Genomic DNA, 25,561 nt, shown 5'->3' with positions numbered 1-25,561 from the left:
ATCTAAGGCTACATTCACACACAGCGTTTTTCCTGCGTTATTTTGAGGATACGTTTTTCAGCTGCAAAAGCAGATCAGCTTTTTACAAAACTGCATCACCTGAAAGGTTTTTGAGCTCATAGATAATGTTTTCAATAGCAAAAGCAGATTAGAAATCTTCTCTATCTATCCATATCTGTCTATCCATATATTATCTGTACCAAAAAGAATGAAAGCCGGGTAGCATACAGACTATTACTACTTTTTTTTTTTTAAGCACCAGGCAGGTACACCTCATAGCTGCCCAAAAGGACGCCCAGGACAGGCATTGCTCATCTTCAGTAACATATGAACATCAATTGATAGTTGGAATAAATAGACTGCATTCATCACCACATCTTCTTAAGGTGCAGGCTTTATTTTCAAGTGTAGGGGTGTGCAGTATGAGGTTCTGCGGAACAGTATGAGGTTCTGCCCCCCCACTAGGTTTGATCCTGGCTACGCCCATGGTGTGAATGTAGCCTGAGGATCTAGGCTTTGTCATAGCTGAGGTAAGTCATAGTGAGATATATATATATATATATATATATATATATATATATATATATATATATATATATATATATATAATTAGTACAGACCAAAAGTTTGGACACACCTTCTCATTCAAAGAGTTTTCTTTATTTTCATGACTATGAAAATTGTAGATTCACTCTGAAGGCATCAAAACTATGAGTTAACACATGTGGAATTATATAATTAACAAAAAAGTGTGAAACAACTGAAAATATGTCTTATATTCTAGGTTCTTCAAAGTAGCCACCTTTTGCTTTGCACACTCTTAGCATTCTCTTGATGAGCTTCAAGAGGTAGAAACCGGAAATGGTCTTCCAACAGTCTTAAAGGAGTTCCCAGAGATGCTTAGTACTCTGTCCTGCAGGTGTATTCACGTAAAAGAATGTTTCCTCCTACACATGCCAAAGCTAAGAGCTTAAACTCCCCCATCTTCAATGTTTTCCACGGAAATGCTGCCTTTCCTCCTGGTCGATAGATGAGCGAATATTTCAATGTTCGGATTACGATCGCTGAATTTGCAATATTTGCCTATTTATTCTTCCAATATTCACTGAACATAGCCAAACGCCATTCAAGTCAATGGGAGGCAAAAACAAATGCATACACAAGACCTTCAAAGTGCCCAAAGGCTGCCAAAACACATCAAATGAGGGACAGACACTAGGAAAGTGACATCAATTCACCTACAGCACAAATTGTAGCATGGCAGCAATCAGCCATTCATGAGGTATTGTGGTCTAGGCCAGCATTTACAGCTTTGATTTGAACTTAAAATTAAGACAAAGTGGGTAATGGATTGGTGTAGGCCTGCTGTGCTGGGAGCCCTGATACCACATTCAACAGCTCAACCACACTCAGGTGGCACAAATATCAGTTTCGTAGACTACTATTGTCAGAAAAATCTAAGGATAGTAACATGGGTAGTTGACTCAAAGGAATTCTAGGCCTGACGGCCTGCTACATGCAACATGCATGAAGGAGACCCAACCAGGAATCTACACATTTACAAAACTTAGTGGCAGACACCAACAAAGTGGCATCAATTTCACAATAGTAGAAATAGTATGATAGGTTGGCTGTAGTGGAAGAGATATCGATCGCTATCCACGGACACCCAACCAGGAGTGTTCATATTTCAAACAATTATTGACACACACCCCCAAAGTGGCATCAATTTCACCACAGTAGAAACAGTATAATAGGGATCGATATCTCTTCCACTACATCCAACCCACCACATGGACACCAACCAGTATACTAGGGACAGACACATCTTTCACTACAGTCAATCCAGCAGATGGACACCCAAGCAGGGTTTCTCACATTTCAAAAGTTGAGTGCCTGACTCCACCAAAGTGGCATCAATTTCAAGAGAGTAGAAAGTGATGCCACTAATTAATAGGGACCAACACATCTTCCACTACAGTCAGCCCAGCAGATCGAGACCAACCGTGACTTCACATTTCCACAAATTTGTGTTAATATCTGCCACAGTAGGGACAGAAGTCACACTAAAGATATCGCAGACTGCAATTATGCGAGATTATTGCAGCACGCTAAAAACTAACATCGCCTAGTCTGTACATTCTGCGATTGGGGTGCAAAAGTCCTTGGAGATCCATGACTTTTCCAACTTGAAGGTTAGGCGGTCTACACTTTCAGGGGACAGCTGCTCTTATCCATCAGGACATCAACAACAGTGCTGATGAGACGGTCTGAGAGAACGCTGGATGCTGGACATGATAGAACCTCCAAGGCGTGAGAGGCAAGCTTAGGTTACTCATCCATAGTTGAAGACCAAAATGTGAAAGGGTCAAAACCATCCTTGATGGTATTGATATTCAGTTCTACATTCTCCTGCACCATCCTCCATTCGTTCACCAAGTGTCAGACTTGGACTCTTTTGTGCTGGAAGCACAGCTGGCTAACAAAAGTGTCAAAGGACTCACAGAAATTGCTTCTTCCACTTACACTACTGCTGCTAATGATTTGGCGTTAATGAACTGACGTGCCAGATGTTGGAAGTGTGAAATATAGAGGTTTGTCCTGCAAGCCTTGTGGATTCCAAGACTTGTGGAGCAGCGCCTGCCCCCACAGCCTCAAGAGTCACTCAGTGCCCAGTCAGCAAAATTTAACGCCCCTGGCCATTCTTACTTGTCCAAGTGTCTCTGGTGAAACGCACAATAGCAAACAGATTTAGTCAAGGAATGGGTGGTGATGTCTGCGACATGCTGGTGTAATGCTGTAATGCAGGCACAGCTTTCTTAGAAAAGTAATGGCGACTGGGCAACTGGTTCTGTGGGACTGTGACGGCCATCAGCTTTTGGAAACCGTCTGTATCTACCAGGCAGAAAAGCAGCATTTTGGTGGCCAACATATTGGAGATGGTGTAGTTTTGTCATGTGTAGGAGGAAACAGTCTTTTACGTGACCACAACTGCAGGACTGTGGACCGAATGCAGTGCTGAGGGCGGCGTACGGTAAACTGGACAAACTACTGGACTGTGATGGAGGTGCAGGCGGAGATGTTCTGGTGGATTGAAAAAATTGTGGCGTGCTCGTTCTCTCAAATCTGTCAAAATCAAGAGGCAGTCTGCGTGACAGGAGTGGGTAAAGAACCTGAGGTTCTGCAGTTGGAGACCTGCATCACAACACTTGGCAGCGTAATAGAGGAAGAGGAACAATCAGCAGAAGCGATTGATGGCTGTTGAGGTCCGCTTTTTAGCGCAGTAGGATTCCCAGTAACGCATGTTGATTGCGTATGTGAAGGTTCATACAGTATATGTAGTAGTCAAATTATTGCACTTTTTCCCTCTACTCAGTTTTTTTTTACAAAGTTGGCAGGTTATGTGAGTTGGCTAATCCTTTGCAATGTCCAAAAAGTCCCAGGCTAGGCCACCCTTGCCACCCCTGCGAGCTGCAGACCCACAAATGCTGCTGGTCACAGCTACAGTTGTGGCTGAGGATTCATTACTCATTGTGACTGCATCACTACGTGTCTGCGACGTACGGTGCAACGTAACCTCTTCATCTTCCTCCTCAGTTGACCTACTCAGCTGTGATCTACCTCCTCATCATTATCCTCTGTATTATCACATTCCTCGCCCTTTGAGTCACCCTCCTCCTGCTCTGACAGCACAGTACAGTCCGCATGAGCCTCAGATATCTGAGTCTCCTCAGATATCTGAGTCTCCTCAGGATCAACTCCTCAGGGATTAACTGGTGATGAGAGTCAGCATGCTGCTTGGACCCTACTTTGTCCTGCTCCGGATCCAAGCTCAAAAAAGTTTGGGCAAATTTCCTCCACTTGACTCTGTGAAGCTTTTGAGTACACTTCTGATGCTCATGGTGTAGAAGGTGTGAACAGCACTTCAAATTCGCCCATCTGTGGTTCCCTACAGTCAGTTGTATGGCTGGAGAGATTTGACACGGGGAAACAAGAGTAATCTGTGGACTATACTGGGTGTGATGTTGAGGTGAAGGAAAAGGAGAGGCCACTTGAAGTTGCGCTTGTCATCTGTTTGAGCGCATACTCTTTCTGGGCCTCATCAACAATGCATACTGCAGTTCGTCTGCCAAAGAAAGGCAGTGGAGTAGCCTGTCCAGTAACAGAAGTTGTCAGTTGTCTTTGTATAGGACGTGACATTGTTGGTTCACTAGTTCTTTCATAAACATTACCACCTATCCCACATATACCTTGAACACCAAGCCTAATCCCACTTCCACCACGACCTCGGTTTTTTCCAGCATCATGTAGCTCAGATAGTGTGGTAGAAGTACAGTATTAGCTATAAAAAATTAGATTTTTAACTTTGCACCAGCTCTGCAAATAGCTGAATTTCAGTGGCAGTATGACAAGGTGAAATACATCATGCTGAGTTAATTTAGTCACAGAAGAAAGAAATGTTTGAGTGTGAATGAGGCTTGTATTACAAAGATATGCTCCAAACAATTTTAAAATGAGATCTTCCCTACTGTATGATGTTAGTAACTGACAGATTTTTTGGGACCTGTTGATGAGGCCTGTATAACATACACCAGACACTACAAAGAATTTCAAAGTGACATCTCCCCTAGTGTACTGTAGAATGTTAGTAACAGAAGAAATGTTTTTTTTGTTAGATGAGAACTGTATAAAATAGACTACATGCTACAAACTATATGAAAGTGAGGTCTCCCCTACTGTATGACATTAGTAATCGAAATTTTTTGGGACCTGTGGATGAGGCCTTTTTAACATAGACTAGATGCTACAATTTCAAAGTGAGATGTCCCCTACTGTAGGACGTTAGTAACAGAAGAAATATTTTTTAGCCTGTGGATGAGGCCTGTATAACATAGGCTAGATACCACAATTTCAAAATGAGATCTCCTCTACTGTACAATGTTATTAACTGAATAATTTTTTTTTTTAGTGTGGGTGACGTCTGTATAAACCATTTCAAAGTGGGATCTCCTCTACTATATGACATTAGTAATTGAATACTTTTTTTGGGGTCTGTAAATGAGGCCTGTGTAACATACAGTAGATGCTACAAATAATTTCAAAATGAGATCTCCTCTACTCTACAACGTTAGTAGCTGAATACATTTTTGTTAGTGTGGGTGACGTCTGTATAACCTAGAAGATGTCATGCCCTCAGCCGCAGGCCCGGTCTCCGCTGTGCAGGGAGACCAGCTCCTGTCTTCCAGCTCCATTGCTACTACTCACCCTGTCCGTGGCTCCAGACGATCAGCGGCTCCTTTCTCTGCTAAAAACATGCATCCTCTTGGCGGGTCTCCTGGTAATGCTCTTGGGAGGCACGCCCCTCTTCCTGCACATACTTAAAACAGCAGTGATCCTGTTCTCTATTAGGGCTGTCTGTGTTGTGATGTTCTGTGCATAAAAGGAATCCTCTCCTTGAGGGAGGTGCCTGAGCAACGTGTTTATTCTGTGGGATTGTTGTCTCCCATTTAGGCCACACTCTGTTGAGCTCTGCATGCTAAGGCTAGTGTGTCTTTATACTAATACCTCTGTCTCCTCAGAATCCTCTGCTGGTAGTTCCCTGTCCTGGATCCTTCTGGACACTCCAGTTTCTACCCCAGGCTGACCAAGGCTCTCCTCTCAGATCCATCCAGATATCCACGCCCCTTGGAAGAAGCAACTGCGAAATGGCGCTCGCCAGGTGTGGAGGAGGGCTCCACCAGCACTCCACATACAGTGCACAGACCCGCTGCACCTGCATCTATCCCTGCTTCACAGCAGGTAATACTCTATATTAACTTCATTCATTTGCTTGGACTGTGAGATATATATATATATATATATATATATATATATATATATGTGTGTGTGTGCTTTGATCACTTCCCAGTATTAAATAGCATGTACCTACTGACCTTTCTCCTAGGGAGTTTAGAAATCTGTGGCATTTGGATCCAAACCCTCTCTCTTCTTCTGCAGCATACTCTCACTATGCACTTTATTTACTTATATATTTATTTATGGCTGCATTGCAGTCAAATCATCTGTGATTACATATGTGTATTTGTTAATGCTGGTTAACCTCCCCCTGTAATTGGAGGTCTCTTTTGTCTTGTTTTTTATCATTAAAGGGAATCTGTCACCCCATTTTTTTGCCTATAGGCTGCCGGCACCTTCACCTCCATCAGGGGCTTATTTACAGCATTCCGCATACAACGCATGTCCCTGCGTACCCAATGTTAAAGATAGGTCCGCAGGGAAACACAGGACGCATACAGAAGTAGGCGGAGCTTCAGGGAGGAAGAAAGGAGGAAGTAGGCTGCCATCCGCAGCCCTCTTGAACGCAAATATGAAACCAGCCTAATATTATATGCACAATACAGTGAACTGGCACAGAATAAAAATGAATGATTGCTATACCACAATAACACATGAGGAGGCCGATATTCCTGCACTCTATACATATGCACTTTGCTTTCCTGATGTATAGTGATCCATCACTGATTACAGAGTATACTTATATATACTTTGTTTATACACTTCATGGCTTAACCCCTTACCTGCATTGGACATACTATTCCGTCCATGTGACCTGGGACCTAAGTCCCTAGGACGGAATAGTATGTCCAACGCGATCAGCGGCGCTCCGGGGGGGGGGGCGCCGCTGATCGCAGCCGGGTGTCAGCTGATTATCACAGCTGACACCCGGCACATTAACCCCTGGCACACTGCGATCAAACATGATTGCAGTGTACCGGGGGCACAGGGAAGAATTGCGAAGGGAGGGAACTCCCTGCGTGCTTCCCTAAGACCCCCTGAGCGACGCGATGTGCTGCATCGCTCCAAGGATCTCCTCCCTGCAGGCTCCCGGATCCAATATGGCCATGGGGTACTTCGGGGTCCTGCAGGGAGGCGGCTTCCTAAAAAAAAATCCTAAATGAAAAAAAAAAATATTCCCTAATAAATTTTTTTTCTAAATAAAAAAAAAAAGTACACATGTTTAGTATTGCCGCGTCCGTAACGACCCGCCCTATAAAACTGTCCCACTAGTTAACCCCTTTAGTGCAGGGTTCCCCAACTCCAGTCCTCAAGGCCCACCAACAGATCATGTTTTCAGGATTTCCTTTGTACTGCACAGGTGAAGCAATTATCACCTGAGAAATACTAAGGAAATCCTGAAAACATGATCTGTTGGTGGACCTTGAGGACTGGAGTTGGTGAACCCTGCTTTAGTGAACCCCTTCAAAAATAAAAATAATAAACAAAGAAAAAAACAATGCTTTATCATCATACTGCCGAACAAAAAGTGCAATAATGCACGATCAAAAAGACAGATATGAATAAACATGCTACCGCTGAAAACGTCATCTTGTCCCACAAAAAAACGAGCCACCACACAGCATCATCAGCGAAAAAATAAAAAAGTTATAGCTTGCAGAATAAAGCGATGCAAAAATAACAATTTTTTCTATAAAATAGTTTTTATTGTATAAAAGCGCCAAAACATAAAAAAAAGATATAAATGAAGTATCGCTGTAAGTGACCCGAAGAATAAAACCGCTTTATCAATTTTACCACACTCGGAACGGTGTAAACGCACCCCCCAAAAGAAATTGATGAAGTGCTAGTTTTTGTTCATTCTGCGTCCCAAAAATCAGAATAAAAAGTGATCAAAAAATGTCACATGCCCCAAATGGTACCAATAAAAACGTCAACTCGTCCTGCAAAAAATAAGACCTCACATGACTCTGTGAGTCAAAATATGGAAAAATTATAGCTCTCAAAAATGTGGTGGTGCAAAAACTATTTTTACAATAAAAAGCGTCTTTTAGCGTGTGACAGCTGCCAAACATAAAAACCCGCCATAAATAGTAAATCAAACCCCCCTTTATCACCCCCTTAGTTAAGGAAAAATAATAAAATTAGAAAAATGTATTTATTTCCATTTTCCCATTAGGGCTAGGGTTAGGGGTGTGTTGGGGTTAGGGTTGGAGTTAGAATTTGGGGGCTTCCACTGTTTGGGCACATCAGGGGCACTGCAAACGCAACATGGCATCTGATCTCAATTCCAGCCAATTCTGCGTTGAAAAAGTCAAACGGTGCTCCTTCCCTTCCAAGCTCTGCCATGCGCCCAAACAGTGGTTTACCCCTACATATGGGGTATCAGCGTGCTCGGGACAAATTGCACAACAACTTTTGGGGTCCAATTTCTCCTGAAACCCTTGGGCAAAAATATCATTTTTGTGGAAAAAAAATATAATTTTTTTTATTTGTATTGCTCTACGTTATAAAGTTCTGTGAAGCACTTGGGGGTTCAGAGTGCTCACCACACATCTAGATAAGTTCATTGGGGGGTCTAGTTTCCAAAATGGGGTCACTTGTGGAGAATTTCCACTGTTTAGGCACATCAGGGGCTCTCCAAACGTGACATGGCGCCCGATCTCAATTCCAGCCAATTTTGTGTTGAAAATGTCAAACCGCGCTCGTTCCCTTCCGAGCTCTACCATGCACCAAAACAGTGGTTCCGCCCCCACATATCAGGTATCAGCATACTCGGGAAAAATTGCACAATAACTTTTGCAGTCCAGTTTCTCCTGTTACCCTTCGTAAAATCAAAAAAATTGGAGCTGAAGTATTTTTTTTGTGAAAAAAAGTTATGTTCATTTTTTTTTTAAACATTCAAAAAATTCCTGTGAAGCATCTGAAGGGTTAATAAACTTCTTGAATTTGTTTCTGAGCACCTTGAGGGGTGCAGTTTTTAGAATGGTGTCACTTTTGGGTGTTTTCTGTCATATAGACCCTCAAAGTGACTTCAAATGTGATGTGGTCGCTAAAAATAAAATGGTGTTGTAAAAATGAGAAATCGCTTGTCAACTTTTAACCCTTATAACTTCCTAACAATTTAATTTAATTCTGTCCATGTGTAGTTCTGTTTTTAAGTGTTCACTCAGTTCCTTCCAAATTTCAACAGCATCCACAATAAAACAGCTATTTTTCTGTATTTTGTTTAAAGCTTGAGAGATGGGTTTCAGGAAGCTCAGCATATGTTCAACATTTCTCTTAAGCCCAATGTTGAGGATTTTGGCCGTGACAGTGCCATCTATTTTATCTCGATTTTCTTCACAAAGTGTCATCAGAATAGGCCAGTTTTTGATATACTCCTCAAAACAGTCCACCACAGAGTTCCATCTAACATCTTGTGGGAGCGTTAGCTTGGTTCCACCCATTCTTTTCAGAGCTGCTGCAGCAAAATGATTATTACGGAAGTATTTAGCAATTTCAACAACATTAGCCTTTATTTCTGGAACACTTAAGTCTTTGGCTAAGAGGTGCAGCAAATGAGCACTGCAACCATATGTTATTAGCAGCTTTGTATTCCCTCCCTGCTCTTCTAAATCTCTTCTCATCTTGGATACGTTTGCAGCATTGTCAGTGACCAAACTGCGTACTAGACATTTGAATTTTTGTTCACATGTCGTTATAGCTTTTACTGCCACTTCTTGTAAGTATTCTGCTGTGTGTGCATTTCCTGACGTATCAGTTGTTTGTGCAAGGAAGACTTTACCTTCTTCTGTTGTTATACAAGCACATACAATAGGATCATTGTGGACATTACTCCACCCATCAATACTTAGGTTAACAATTTTACCCTCCAGAGCTGTTGCACATTGCTCCATTTCTCTGTCATACACTTGATCCAGCAGTTTCCCTGCAACATCAGCTCTGCTGGGTGGACTGTATCCTGGTCTCAGTAAGGCCTCTTTCACACATCAGGTTTTCGCCGTCAGGCGTGATCCGGCGCTTTTGACAGAAACCGGATCCGGCGAAATGCAATGCCGGATCCGGTTTCCCCCCCATTGACTTGCATTTGCGCCGGATGGCCATGCGTTTCATCCGGTTTTCGCCGGATCCGGCAATGTGTCGCGATCCGGCGTCTGGAAAAAACGGCTACTGTAACGTTTTTTGTCTCCGGCGAAAAAGCCGGACCCGCCGGATCCGGCGGGTCCAGCTTTTTCACACAATGAAAACCTATGAGCGCCGCAATGCGCCTGATCCGGCGAAAGCCGGATCCGGTGGCCGGATCCGTTTTTTTTGGTCTGAGCATGCTCAGTAGCTCTGCCCACAAGACATATATAAAAGCAAGACAGTGGGACCCACAGCCACACCCAACATGCCACCCAAGAAAGCAACCAAGCGCAGCAGGAGAAGGCAGGAGACCACTGCAGCACCACCACCACCCCAAATGGAGCAGCAAAGCGAACATGCTGAGGAGGGGAGTCCAGCAGCAGATGAGAGACAGTAATTATCAAATCCCCCATTCCTCCAAACTAGGGCCATGGAATATCAAGATATTCATTGGCCCTTTGTTTCTCTTTATTCAACAGCCGCCCAAGAGATGCAGCAGCAGCAGCAGAAATGGCATCACTGGCAGCAGCAACAGCAGCAGCAATACCCACAGCCATAGAGTCTGGCCATCAACAGGACAGCACATCTTCTTCTGGGAGCCCTCCCTCGCATCGTCAGCGTTTGACGGTAAGTTTTTATTTCCAAAATCCATCATCTCTGTAATATATGTCTATTCATTGCCTTTTATTTCAAAACAGGAATCACAAGATGAAGAGGAGCTCCCAGAAGAAGAAGGAAGGGGTGGACAGACACCTGGAGTGGGCTCACAATTGGTAAGTTTTTTGCATCAAACGCAGAAACACAACATCACACTACACACAACACATAGAAAACAATGTTCTGCAGACCACACACAGCAAACAAATGCCTACATCCAAAGACATAACATTTTTTGTTTTCTTCTCTAGTCTTCCCAATCTGGTGCTCGGCCAAGAGGTCCTCGCAGTGCCTCCCAGGGTCGTCGGCGACAGCAACGCGGCGGTCACCAGCGTGTAAGTATAAATATTTTTGCTTTTTTTTTTTTTGCACTTTTTATTTCATTTCTTTTGTGGAGCCTAATTATGTTATTTTTGTCTTTTTCTTTAACAGCCTTCACAGCGTGCTCCCGACTCTGACGGTGAGGATGGAGGACTCGATGTGGACCACCTCATCGATCTCGTCAGAGAAAGGGAGCCGCTCTGGAATATGGCTGACCGCCGCCACGCTGACCTTATCGTTACCCAACGACTCTGGGAGGAAATCTGTTCACTCCTTGTGGGCCGCTGGGAGGACCTCGATGTTCGGGCCCAGATTAAAGAGCGTAAGTATATACAGTACCGGTTGCTTGATGTAAACCAGTGTTTCCCGAACTCCAGTCCTCGTGGTCCCCACGGATCATGTGTTCAGGATTTCTATTTACTATGGAAATCCTGAAAACATGACCCCTGGGGACCATGAGGACTGGAGTTTGTGAAACACTGATGTTGTATACTAACCACTCCTTTCTCGTTTCAGGGAACAGAATTGTGAATCGGTGGCGGTCTGTGAGGGATCGTTTCAAGAAGGAGTTCAGTAAAGAGATGCGGGCCCCGAGTGGATCTGGAGGACGCAGGAGCAAGTACAAGTACGCAGAAGCCCTGTCGTTCCTCCGGGAAACAATGGTCACTAGAAGGTAAATATTACACACCACATGTGAAAAAAAATGTTAGATGTAACTTTTTTTTTTCAGCCAGGGCCATACCATGTCAGTATTTTAATTGTTTTTTTTTCTCTTTATTCCACAGCACGGTGAGCAGCACTCGGGAGCCTGCACGATTGGACCCTTCTGAGGCGATCCCTGAGGAGACCGGCACCGAGTGACACTTCGACCGCCCCGGTACATCTGCACCTTCCCAGCCTTCCCACACATTCGACCCATCTGTCCCATCCACCAGCACAGGAGCATCGTGGCCGCCTACATTACATGAAGCTGCTGGTGAGGAGATCGCTTTCCCTTTACCCCACCCTTCTGCCCCTGCCACCTCTAGTACACCTGCGGGTACTGGGCGACAGCGGCAGAGGGGTCAGGAAAAGAGTTATGCGCAAGAGTTCTTGCATCTGAATGCATCTTTCCAGAACTGTCTAAAAGTCTTGTCAGAGCAAATCTCCGCAGGCTTTCAGCAGATCAAATCCAGCATTCTGGAGGTGAAGACACTTCTGCAAACCATGCATTCAGAAGCAAGATCTTCGCCAAACCACACCTTTTTCAGGTCTGTTGTGGAGCGCATGGCAACACTATCTCCTACCCAGCAGATGCATGTAATGCATTCGTGCCACGGTGCTCTACAGCAGGTTACCTCCCAACCTCCACCTCCCACCACTGTAGTTCCTCCACCTGCACCCCCTCCAGCCACTTTCCATCCTCCCCCTCCTATTACATCTGCACCCCCTCCAGCCACTTTCCATCCTCCCCCTCCTATTACATCTGCACCCCCTCCAGCCACTTTCCATCCTCCCCTCCTATTACATACCAGCAACCTGCCCCGTACCAAACTCCTTCCCCGTACCAAACTCCTTCCCCGTACCAAACTCCTTCCCCGTACCAAACTCCTTCCCCGTACCAAACTCCTTCCCCGTACCAAACTCCTTCCCCGTACCAAACTCCTTCCCCGTACCAAACTCCTTCCCCGTACCAAACTCCTTCCCCGTACCAAACTCCTTCCCCGTACCAAACTCCTTCCCCGTACCAAACTCCTTCCCCGTACCAAACTCCTTCCCCGTACCAAACTCCTTCCCCGTACCAAACTCCTTCCCCGTACCAAACTCCTTCCCCGTACCAAACTCCTTCCCCGTACCACTTTCCATCAACATCATCTGCTCCTACAGTCCCTGCCCAACCCTCCACTCCACCGCCCACCACCTCTTCTGCCTCCCACATGTCCACCCATTCTGTAGCTTTTTCCACACCTTCACCTCTAACTGTTCCTTCCCCACCACGATCCCAGTCCTCTCTCCACACACCCAGTGTCGAAGTGTCCCGCAGCCCCTCCAGCAGTATTTCCACCCCACACTACACAGATTTGTAATGTGTGTTTTTTAATAAAAATGCCCATTGGGTTTAAAACCTTTATTAAAAAAGTTTTTTGCACTTTAAAAACATTTAAAAAAAAAATAAAAAAAATTTTTTAAATAAAAGTTAAATTATCGTTTCACAATGGTTGTCTGTCATTTCTTTCTGCGGCGAACTATGTTTAAAAAAAAGGTTAAATACAGGGTATTTCAAAGGTAAAAAGGTATTCAAAACCAGGTATATAACTGTGGGTAAATTTTAGCTTTTTGCCACAGTTGTGTTCCTGGTTGTGTTTGAAGCAAAGTATTTCACCTAAAAAGTTGTGTTTATTGTTGGTGATTTCCTAACAATGTACACAACTTTTGTTAAAAGGTGAAATACTTTGCATAAAACACAACCAGGTACACACCTGTGGCCTAAAGCTAAAAATAGTAAGACCATGACAAGATAGCCAACTTTGGTTGGCAAAGGTATATACTGTTGGTCCAGAAGGTACACAAGTTTGGTTAGGGCACAAATCTTTCACACTCTGTCATCCTGCCAGTGTACTCTGCCTTGAGGTGACATAAAGTATAGTGCAAAATTGTCCCTCATTACTGAAACCGTCACAGAACTTCTAGTGGTAATATTTCCAATGACAACATCCATCTTCGCCAGTAACTTGCTCTTCTCTCCAACCTGCACTTTCTTCTCTACAACCTGTCAAAGAAGGGCTGTAGGAACATGCTATATATAGTTTTCCAGTAGCCAATCCCGTTCGGAAGGCCACAAGGGTCAATTTTAAAAACCGGATCCGGCGTAATCCGTCGAAAAACGGATAGAAAAACGGATGAACCGGATGAGACGGATCCGGTTTTGTCTGTCAAGAACAAGACGGATCCGGCAGAAAACCGGATCCGGCACATCAGGTTTTACAAAACATTTGCCGGATCCGGCATTCCGGCACGACGCCGGATCGCGCCTGACGCCGAAAACCTGATGTGTGAAAGTAGCCTAAATGAACCATATTAATGAAATGTGGGTTCTCAGTCAGACGGAAAGAAGAGTTCGTTGCATAAATAAACTGGGCAATTTTTTCATCAATCAACTCTTTTTCTAATCTGCTAGTTCTTATCACAAACCTATCTATGGTGGTTCCAGGAGGTAAAGGTTTTTTCTTCCTTTTGGGTGATGGTGATATGTGGCTGTGGGTGTCTGATGATGATGCTGCTAATGAAGCACTATCCTGGATGGATAACTCTGAAACTGTAGAACAGGATGATGGTGATCTTGGAGGTGGATAGTTTCCAGAATCCATGAATTCCCCTAAACAAAAAAAGTCAATGCTGTTATTTTATTGTTTATACAATTTTTGCTTATTGTACACAACACATCACTGCCCCTGCCCCAAAAGGAATATTTGTTTTTCTTCATAACTGTACCAAATGACAGTAACATGCAGTAATAATAAGAAATATAATTTTTCTCACACATGACAGTTCAGTCTTTAGAAATAGGATTCAATAAAAATGTTTACCAACCTCAAGATCCTGCCTGTTCAGAAGTGTTTCTTTGGTCATCTTCATCACCGCACTTCTCATGATGTTGCCTCATTCGCGCCACCAGGCCTTGCATCTCTTTGTTGCATCGTTTGCATTTTGCACGCATGCCAGCCTTACCGATAGGCGAAGGAGCTTCATTAAAATATTCCCAAACTGGGTCTCTTTTACGGCCTGCTGCCATTATAAGGAAAGAATGTAATAAACCTCAGATCGTACACACAAACAGATCCAGACTTGTCTGTCTGTGGCTATGCTGCAGTATTGTGCTCAAAGTTTCACTTTCATTTTCTTGTCTGCTTGCCCTTCCTCCTCCTCACACTTAGATTCACATTCTTCTTGTGTTGTGCAGATCTATTCCACTCCAAACAATCAGAAACATATTGTCTAACTTCTTGGACTTGGCACTGAAGGGGGTGATTCTGTATTCATAGGTTTGTAGAACAATAGGATTAAGGTCTTTTTCTCAACTCTGTTCATGTTGTAACATTTTTGCCGTGAAGAAGAGGCTGAGACCTCTGCGGAGTCAAATTCAGTTTTGAGAACTGCGTAAGTAAAGCGAGCGTCTGTGATAATATAGGAGAGAAACTGCCCACTAATCCTACAGAAACCTCTGGAAGAGCATGGCATTGTGAATGTTACACATATACAGCCTTTATTCTACTGAGTTAAACAACTCGGCTTTATCTCATGGTGGAAGAACCTTTGGATGGTAAAATATTTTCCTCAAAAAGCAGTTTATTGAAAAAAATCCGATTTAAATAAAAAAAAATCCGATTTTTTTTTTTTTTTTTTTTTTTTTTTTTTTATTATTTTTTTTAAAAAAACATTGATTTTTATCCACCCTGGTCCTCGGGTGCACATCCAACTGACATAAGCACTTGCATCAGCATGGGCAGTCGCACTTTCTGCAACCAAAAATATTACGACCCCTGGGTAATGTAGAGGACATGTGATGACTATCTCCATTGTGGATGTGGTATGAGGTGTAATGATCGGTGCAGCATTGCCTCAGATTACTGCTCAGTCAGCCCCAATGCTGAATGAATGAGGTCAGTGCTGGGGCAGATTATTAGCAGCCAATGCTGTGTATTGAAGGGCAGAATGCAGCGCTGGACAACTGAGTCAGGCAGTGCTAACTCTGGGGGTGAGGTTAGAAAAGAAAGCACATGGAGTTGCCCAGTCTGGAGAGTACCATGCAAACGAAAGTGGTGCAGGAAATGAAGTGAAATTAAACAGGAAGGAAAGGTTGAGAATAAAAACAATTTATTGGGGTGTCTTACAAAATTATCTTCAATAAAAAATAAAATTGTTTGGACAACCTCGTGGTTGTTTGTCAGGTGGTAAGTGGCGGCTCTTGCCAGGTGATAGGTGGCAGCTGGGTACCAGATGGTATGTGGGGTCTGGTTGCCTGGTGGTAAGTGGCAATTGGTTGCCACATGCTAGATGGTGGCTGGTTGCCAGGTGGTAGATGGCGGCTGGTTGACAGGTGGTAGGTGGCAGCTGGTTGGCAGGTGATGGGTGGTGGCTGGTTTCCAGGTGGTAGATGGCTGCTGGTTGCCAGGTGGTAGGTGGCGGCTGGTCGCCAGATGGTAAGTGGGGCCCATTGCCTGGTGGTAGGTGGCGGCTGGTTGCTAGGTGGTAAGGGGCGATTGTTGCCATGTAGTAGGTGGTGGCTGATTGCCAGATGATAGGTGGCAGCTGTTGCCAGGCAGTTGGTGGGGGCTGGTTTGTCATGTGATAGGTGGCAGATGTTGCCAGGTGGTAGGTGGCGGATGTTGCCAGGTGGTAGATGGCATCTGGTTGCTAGTTGGTGGGTGGCGGCTTGTTGCCAGGTGGTGGGTGGCGGCTGGTTGCTAGTTGGTGGGTGGCGGCTGGTTGCCAGGTGGTAAGTGGCAGCTTGTTGCTAGTTGGTGGGTGGCGGCTGGTTGCCAGGTGGTAATTGGCGACTGATTGCCAGGTGGTACGTGGCGGCTGGTTGCCAGGTGGTACATGGCGGCTGGTTGGTGGGTGGTGGATGTTGCCAGGTCATAAATTGCATCTGGTTGCCAGGTGGTACGTGGCGGCTGGTTGCTAGTTGGTGGGTGGCGGCTGGTTGCCAGGTGGTAGGTGGCGGTTGGTTGCTAGGTGGTGGGTGGTGGCTGGTTGCCAGGTGGTACGTGGCGGCTGGTTGCCAGGTGGTAAGTGGCGGCTGGTTGCTAGGTGGTGGCTGTTTGCCAGGTGGTAGGTGGCGGCTGATTGGTAGGTGGCGGCTGGTTTCCAGGTTGTACGTGGCGGCTGGTTGGTGGTTGGCGGCTGGTTGCCAGGTGATAGGTGGCGGCTAGTTGCCACATGGTAGGTTGTGGCTGGTTGCCAGGTGGTAGGTGGCAGCTGGTTGCCAGGTGGTAGGTGGCGGCTTTTGCCAGGTGGTAGGTGGCGACTGGTTGCCCGGTGGTAGGTGGGGGCTGGTTGCCAGGTGATAGGTGGCTTTTTCCTATGTAGAATGGAGATGCAACAAACAATGTTAAAGCGCATTTTACTCACAAGATATTGATGATTTGAGGACCTACAGTATGTCACAAAAGTAAGCAAATGTAAATGGCCATATTATGTGCAATTAAACATTTTTTCTCTCCCGTGTGTCATGTGGCTCATTAATTTTACAAGATCTCAGGTGTGAATGGGGAACAGGTGGGTTAAATTTGGTGTTCTCTCTCTCACACTCTCTCATATTGATCAGTGGAAGTTCAACATGGTGTAAGTTGCCCAAGTGAGGTAGTCGTGGCTGAGCTTCGGCTCCCACTCGCTCTGGCATCCTACAGACAAGATGTGTCTCAGTCCTCGTGTGCTGCTAAGTATGTGGCGCTTTCCAGTTACTTCTGACCTGCAGACCTCTTCTGACTCCAGGAATCCTTCTTCTGGAACCAGGGCACCAATTAATCCAGGAAACACGTGGTTCATAAAAACCAAACTCTTTCTTTGTGAATGGCAGTCTGTACAATATTTTCAAGCAGATGCAAAGGATAAAGCATCTTTCCCACAGGTACTGGATACAACTTCTGTACTGGTTCTCTGTTTAGGTGGCATATTCCCCTCTCTGTTTTTTTCTAGGTTTGCAATACCTTCTGCCCCATGTAGTCTGAGTCCATCTTTCCCTGTAGATTCACAAGATTAGTGGGCCTCTGGCCCCGAACATCCATCTTGAGGTTGCCCCAGGCCATTTATTCAGACTCATACTGAAGGGTATTTGAGGCAAACCACTGTCCCTATTATTAGGCTCACTATGTCCCTGGCAGCTAACTGCAGCTTGCTAGTAGACTCTCTGTTGTCCACATGCTGACAGACTGTCACTTCCTGCACTTGCCACTAGCAGTCAGTTCCCCTCGCAAACTGGGTCGGCCACTACAGTTAACCCTGTCCCAGCTAACAGCAGCCCCAGTGGGTGTAATACCTTTATCATATACCCGTGGATCAAATAAATTTAACCTTTGAGTGTCAGGCAGTAATCCATCAGCTCCTTCCACTGTTACAATTACACCTCATGGCAAAAAACTCTCTGAGGATCTGAAAAAAAGAATTGTTGCTCTACATAAAGATGGCCCAGGGTATAAGATGATTGCCAACACCCTGAGACTGAGCTGCGGCACGGTTGCCAAGACTATGCAACAGTTTATCAAGACAGGTTCCACTCAGAATTGACCTTGCCATTGTTGAGCAAAGAAGTTGAGCACGTGCTCAGCGTCATATCCAGAGGTTGAGTTTTCAAAATAGGCATATGAGTGCTGCCAGGATTATTTGAAAGTTTAAAGGTGTGGGTGGTCAGCCTGTCAGTGCTCAGACCATATATTGCATCAAATTTTTCTGCATGGCTGTCATCCCAGTAGGAAGCCTCTTTTTTAAAGATGATGCACAAGAAAGCCCGCAAACAGTTTGCTGAAGACAAGCAGACTAAAGACATGAGTTCCTGGAACTAAGTCCTGTGGTCTGATGAGACCATGATAAACTTATTTGGTTCAGATGATATCAAGCAAGTGTGATATTGGGATATGCCACGATGACCCATCGGCTGGCGGTATGTCCCTGCCTGCAGTGCTATCGGCCCTGTTAGTAACCCCTGGGTAGTTCCACCTGCATCATCAGTGCCCTCGACTAGTACTACTCAGCTCCTGCTGCCAGGGAGTGTATCAGGCAGTAGGTTGTTTGCTGGGGGTGGTCACCCTCTCAGCTTCAGCCTGCTGGTCAAGGGGGAGTATACGGATCAGTCCCCTCCAGTGTGGTGCGGCCTCCCAGGGCCATAATGTCTGCTTCTATAGGGTCCTCGGGATTCAGACCTCAGGCACTTGAGGGTCCATTGGGAAGAAACTGATGGACGTCTGGACTCGAGATTTCTTGTTTTTTGTAGGACTAGTTGACGTGTTTATTGGTACCATTTTCGGGCACATGACATTTTTTTGTTCGCTTTTTAGTCCGAATTTTGGGATGTAGAATGAACAAAAACCAGCATTTCATGAATTTCTTTTTTTGGGGGGGGTGGTCGTTTGTACTGTTCCGCATGTGGTAAAATTGATAAAGCAGTTTTATTCTTTGGATCAGTACGATTACAGCGATACCTCATTTATATCTTTTTTTATGTTTTGGCGCTTTTATACAATAAAAACTATTTTATAGAAAAAATAATTATTTTTGCACCGCTTTATTCTGAGAGCTATAACTTTTATATTTTTCTGGTGATAAAACTATAAGGGGCAGCTTGTTTTTTGCGGGACAAGATGACGTTTTCAGTGGTACCACGTTCATTTATATCCGTCTTTTTGATAGCGCGTTATTCCTCTTTTTGTTCGGCAGTGTGATGATAAAGCTTTTTTTTTGCCTTGTGTGTTTTTTTTGTTTTTGTTTTTTTTTTAATGCTGTTCATTAAAGGGGTTAACTAGTGGGACGGTTTTATAGGTCGGGTCGTTACGGACGTGGCGATACTAAATATATGTACTTTTATAGTTTAGATTTTTTTTAATTCAAATATTGATTTAATGATAAAAAAAAAATCAATATTTATTCTTTTTATTTATTTTTTAAAATATTTTTACAACTTTTTTTTTATTTCATTCTATCTTTTACACTGTGGTCCACTATGGGACACTCATTTTGTGCAGATTTATCGCTTATATGACATGCAGATCTGCATGCCATATAAGCTATCAGCGCTGCACTCTGTGCACACTGACATCAGAGACTTCCTCACATGCAGTCCGCATGACAGGAAGTCTCTGAGCTCTGGCAAACCGTATGTCGTCATGACGACATCACATTACCATGGGAGCAATCGGAACTCTGCGTCGTGTTGCGGGGTCTCCGATCCAAAAGCAGAGGGGCTGTCAGAGCTGACAGCCCCTCTGCCTGCTCCCAGAATGCTGCAATCATGTTTGATCGCAGTGTTCCGGTGGTTAAAGTTTCGGGAGCGATCCGTGACTGCTCCTGGCACTTAGTGCCGGGTGTCAGCTGTGAGAGTCAGCTGACACCTGGCCGCGATCAGCCGCGCTCCCCCCGTGAGCACGGCTGATCTCGTATGACGTACTATTCCGTCCATGGGCATTAAGTCCGAAGGCACATGGACAGAATAGTACGTTCAATGTCAGGAAGGGGTTAAGTAAATCCTGCTGTGGCCAAAATTATCCAAATTTACAGTGTCATCATTTTCATTTTAGGCGGTCGTAATTAGGGGAGGTTATTTGAGAAAGGAATTTGGGGTTATTCCACTGAAACATTGACAATACCAGTGTCAAGACAAGGTGTCTTGCCTACAGTCAAGTATGGTGGTGTAAGTTTCATGGTTTGGGGCTGCATGAGTTCTGCTGTCTGTGGAGAGCTATAGTTAATTGACGGAACCATGAATGTCAACATGTACTGTCACATACAGAAGCAGAGCAAGATCCCTTCCCTTCGGAAGCTGGGCCACAGGGAAGTATTCCAACATGATAACGACCCCAAACACACCTCCATGACGGCCACTTTCTTGCTAAAGAAACTGAGGGTAAAGGTGCTGGCTGACCAATCATGTCTCTAGACCTAAAGCCTGTGGGCATCCTCAAATGGAAGGAGGAGGAGCCCAAGGTCTCTAACATCCACCAGTTCCATGTTTTCATCATGGAGGAGTGGAAGAGGATTCCAGTGGAAACTAGTCATGAGAGAACATGCTCGGATAACGTCTTATCCAAGCATGCCCGTGTGTTATCTGAGCATCTGGAAGTGCTCGTATATTATGTTTGAGTCCTTGCGACAGCTTGATTTGCAGCTGTTAGACAGCCTCCACACACATGGAGATTGCTTGCTTGTTAAACAGTCCCCACATGTGTTGAGGCTTTCTAAAAGCTGGAAATCATGCAGCCGCAGGGACTTGTATATAATATGCAACCACTCCCAAATGCTCGGATAAGACCCAAGCATGCTCCAATGATACGTTATGCGAGCATGTTCTCTCATCACAAGTGGCAACCTGTGACGCTCTAGTGAACTCCATGCTCAAGAGAGTTAAGGGAGTGCTTGAAAATAATGGTGGCCACACAAAATATTGACACTTTGTGCACAATTTGGCCATTTTCACTTAGTGGTGGACTCACCTTTGTTACCAGCGGTTTACACATTAATGGCTGTTTTTTGTTATTTAGAGGGCACACCAAATTCACATGTGCCCTGTTTTCTCTTTATTTTTCCATAGGCTTTTTGGCCAAGTGTGAATAGTGACCTGACCTGAAGCAGCAAGGAGAAGCCGTGTGCTTCTGGGAAATTAAACGTTGGAAGAATAGGATGGGCCACTCAGCCCTGTTAGGCCTCATTCACATGTCAGTATTTTTGCATCAGTGTTTGTGTGCCAAAGCCAGGACTGGAACTTACAGAGAAAAACTATAACTGAAAGATTGACACCTGTTCTGTGTTTCGGAGACACTCCTGGTTTTGGTATAGAAATACTGAGGCAAAAATACTGATTTATGAATGAGGCCTTAAGCTGGATACACAGAAGGGCTGAAGGAGAATTAAAAAATGCAAAAAGATGAAAAAAAGAATTATCATGTTGGGCTGGTCTGTACAGGGTGGTCCATTTATATGGATACACCTGGGTTGGCCATTTATATGGATACACCTAAATAAAATGGGAATGGTTTGTGATATCAACTTCCGGTTTGTGGCACATTAGTATGTGGGAGGGGGAAAACTTTTCAAGATTGGTGGTGACCATGTTGGCCATTTTGAAGTTGGCCATTTTGGATCTAACTTTATAAATGGCCCACCCAGGTGTATCCATATAAATGGCCCACCCTGTATATTAACAGTAATTATACAGACTTGTAACTTTGTGGCCATTGGGGGAATGATGTTTTAAATGCCAAAACGCAGACAGAGAACAGCAGACATATAAAACTGTTTCAGAGGCCATATTGACTACCATGAATCGTACCAGCTACTATAGTAATAAGTTAGTAAAAATTTACCGTTCTGGAAATTTAAATATATTACAGAATGAAGGTAAGACCCGGGAGTGACATGTAAAGAAAGAATCTTGTATACTCACTGTTTTAGATTCTGACGAAAGAGATCAGGGAAACAAAGCTCTGAAGCCTAAAATAATAGATAGAAACAAGGTAACATGAGTGCTAAGAAAGCCATCCTCCATTTCCAGAGATCTGATGATATTGAGTACACTCGCTTACTCTACAAATATGCCCAGAAGACTCATGAAATATGAGGGATCTACTGAACTCCCGGGACAGTAGGCAAGTAGCACAGTTTATATTTAGTCCTGGTCACCGACGGAATGAATGGAAGTGCCAGGTACTGCAGCTCGCACCATTCAAATGAATAAAACCGCCACCATTTAACTCTTTATCGACATTCACTATACATGTATGGTTCAAATTGGTAGCGGGTCCACGGAGTGATCCCACCGCGTATCTGGCAAATAATGGCTGTGCCACTCAGCAGGAACCTACCTCTAAGAGCCAAGACTGTTATTCTATTAAACGCCTCAGTCATACTCTGACAGCGACATTAAAAACCAGCATTGGGGCGTATCATTATATGTGTCCAGGTAAAGTGATCGCAGGATGCCAATGAAGATCTCCATGCCTGTCATCATGGAGATCCTTTGTGACACAGCTAGTGGCCGAGCTTCAAAGGAGAGCGTGAGCCTACTCGATGCAGCAATACCGTGGTAATGCGGAGTATAGTACAAGCCATCAGACTATCACATGTTCAAGTCCCCTTAGTGGACTAACAAATACAGTAAAAAGTAAAAAAAAAAAAGTTTTAAGGAAACATGGAAAAAAATATGTTTGCATCATTGCCTTTATCCACCATTTAAAATGAAAGATAATTAAAAAATATATCTACGGTACCTGTGTGGTGTCACCACATCCATAAATGTCCAATCCATCAAAGCATAAAAATAATTAACCCAATCAGTAAACGCCATAAACAAACCGACATTCAAACTGATAAAATTGTGTTTTCAAAAACAAACTGTAAAAAAAATGCTGTAAGAAGCAATTAAAACGTCATATCGATCAAAAAATGGTATCAATAAGAACGTAGTCTCACCCCACAAAAAATAAGCCCTCACACAGCTCTATCGACAGGAAAACTAAAACATTATGAGCTTTGAAAAATGGTGACACAATTCTCCACATTTATTTTTTCTACAAATATCTGATTTTTTTATCTCACCACTGAAATAATGAATAAACAAACACATGTACATGGCACACACACACACACATGTACATGGCACACACACACACATGTACATGGCACACACACACACATGTACATGGCACACACACACACAAGTACATGGCACACACACAAGTACATGACACACACAAGTACATGGCACACACACAAGTACATGACACACACAAGTACATGGCACACACACAAGTACATGACACACACACACAAGTACATGACACACACACATGTACATGGCACACACAAGTACATGACACACACACAAGTACATGACACACATGTACATGGCACACACAGTACATGGCACACACAGTACATGGCACACACACAAGTACATGGCACACACACAAGTACATGGCACACACACACATGTACATGGCACACACACACATGTACATGGCACACACACACACATGTACATGGCACACACACACACACATGTACATGGCACACACACACACACACATGTACATGGCACACACACACACATGTACATGGCACACACACACACACACACACGTACATGGCACACACACATGTACATGGCACACACACATGTACATGGCACACACACACCCATGTACATGGCACACACACACACATGTTCATGGCACACACATGTACATGGCACACACACACACACACATGTACATGGCACACACACATGTACATGGCGCACACACACACACACACACGTACATGGCACACACACACACATGTACATGGCACACACACACATGTACATGGCACACACACACATGTACATGGCACACACACACATGTACATGGCACACACACACACACACACACATGTACATGGCACACACACACACACACACACACATGTACATGGCGCACACACACACACACACATGTACATGGCACACACACATGTACATGGCGCACACACACACACATGTACATGGCACACACACACATGTACATGGCACACACATGTACATGGCACACACACAAGTACATGGCACACACACACACACAAGTACATGGCACACACACACAAGTACATGGCACACACACACACACACAAGTACATGGCACACACACACACACACACACACACACACACAAGTACATGGCACACACACACACACAAGTACATGGCACACACACACACACAAGTACATGGCACACACACACACAAGTACATGGCACACACACACACACAAGTACATGGCACACACACACACAAGTACATGGCACACACACATGTACATGGCACACACACATGTACATGGCACACACACACATGTACATGGCACACACACACATGTTCATGGCACACACACATGTACATGGCGCACACACATGTACATGGCGCACACACACAAGTACATGGCACACACACACAAAGTACATGGCACACACACATGTACATGGCACACACACACACAAGTACATGGCACACACACATGTACATGGCACACACACATGTACATGGCACACACACACATGTACATGGCACACACACACATGTTCATGGCACACACACATGTACATGGCGCACACACACAAGTACATGGCACACACACACAAAGTACATGGCACACACACATGTACATGGCACACACACACATGTACACGGCACACATGTACACGGCGCGTACACACGTACACGGCACACTCTTATATACACATATACATGGCACACACATGCTGCACAACAAAAGCTCATTTAATGCATGTGGTTCATATAAACACATACACATAGCTCACAGAGAGCACACACTACACATACCACACACTACACACACACATCAATTACATACACTACACACACCTCAGACACACACACTGCTTTATGCTGGAGGGAATGAGATGCTCCACACTATGATCTGCAGCTTCTCCTGCTCCCAGCAGACACCTCCCTACCGTCTCCTCTGCTGTGAGTGCCCACCAGAGCAGGAGGAGCTTACAGCAGGCCAGGAGCCACCATCACCAGGAGCAGCACACACAATGGGTGCTGTACTACTTACAGTATCTCACAGCTCAGGTTGGTAGGTGTCAGGTCTTTAGCTCTCTCTTTCCCTCAGAGGCTCCATGCATGAGGACAGACACACTGGCCAATTAGTACATTGCCTGTGGTGACATCACGATCACATGGCAGGTCACATGATTGTGATGTCACTATAGGTAATCAACCAGTCTGTACACCACAAGCTTCATAGATTATCAGTGGAGCTTCTGTTGTAGACGCTGGGGCCCTAGGCAGCGGCCTAGTCTGCCTTGCCTTAACGCCGGCCCTGGGCACTGTCCAATTAGAAGGCATCAAAGAACCTTTAGGGAAAAAACTCCTCCAGAATGTCTTAAAAATCAGGCATATAAGATGCATGAG

At 44.5% G+C, this 25,561-nt stretch overlaps 2 long non-coding RNA genes across 3 annotated transcripts in view; one reads left to right on the top strand and one right to left on the bottom strand.

Moving 5' to 3' along the window:
* The window catches only part of LOC141059753 (uncharacterized), a 33,792-nt gene extending 27,065 nt beyond the window's left edge, over positions 1 to 6,727 (top strand). The window contains exons 2-3 of one of the 2 annotated variants that reach the window (XR_012222596.1): positions 5,580 to 5,799; positions 6,181 to 6,727. This is a non-coding gene — a long non-coding RNA (uncharacterized lncRNA). The other variant, XR_012222601.1, reaches the window with a different exon arrangement.
* Positions 6,728 to 15,746: 9,019 nt separating this feature from the next.
* LOC141059829 (uncharacterized) lies at positions 15,747 to 25,283 on the bottom strand. The gene is made up of 3 exons (XR_012222610.1): positions 25,203 to 25,283; positions 22,034 to 22,080; positions 15,747 to 16,963 (listed from the first exon to the last, which is right to left on the bottom strand). It is a non-coding gene; the product is annotated as an uncharacterized lncRNA (long non-coding RNA).
* Between the last annotated feature and the right edge of the window lie 278 nt (positions 25,284 to 25,561).

This window comes from Dendrobates tinctorius, unplaced genomic scaffold (genome assembly GCF_039654945.1).
Source record: "Dendrobates tinctorius isolate UK_male_01 unplaced genomic scaffold, ASM3965494v1 ptg000003l, whole genome shotgun sequence".
Lineage (NCBI taxonomy): Eukaryota > Metazoa > Chordata > Amphibia > Anura > Dendrobatidae > Dendrobates > Dendrobates tinctorius.
The sequence above is the reverse complement of the archived record's forward strand: the minus strand, read 5'-3'. Positions and strand labels throughout refer to the sequence as shown.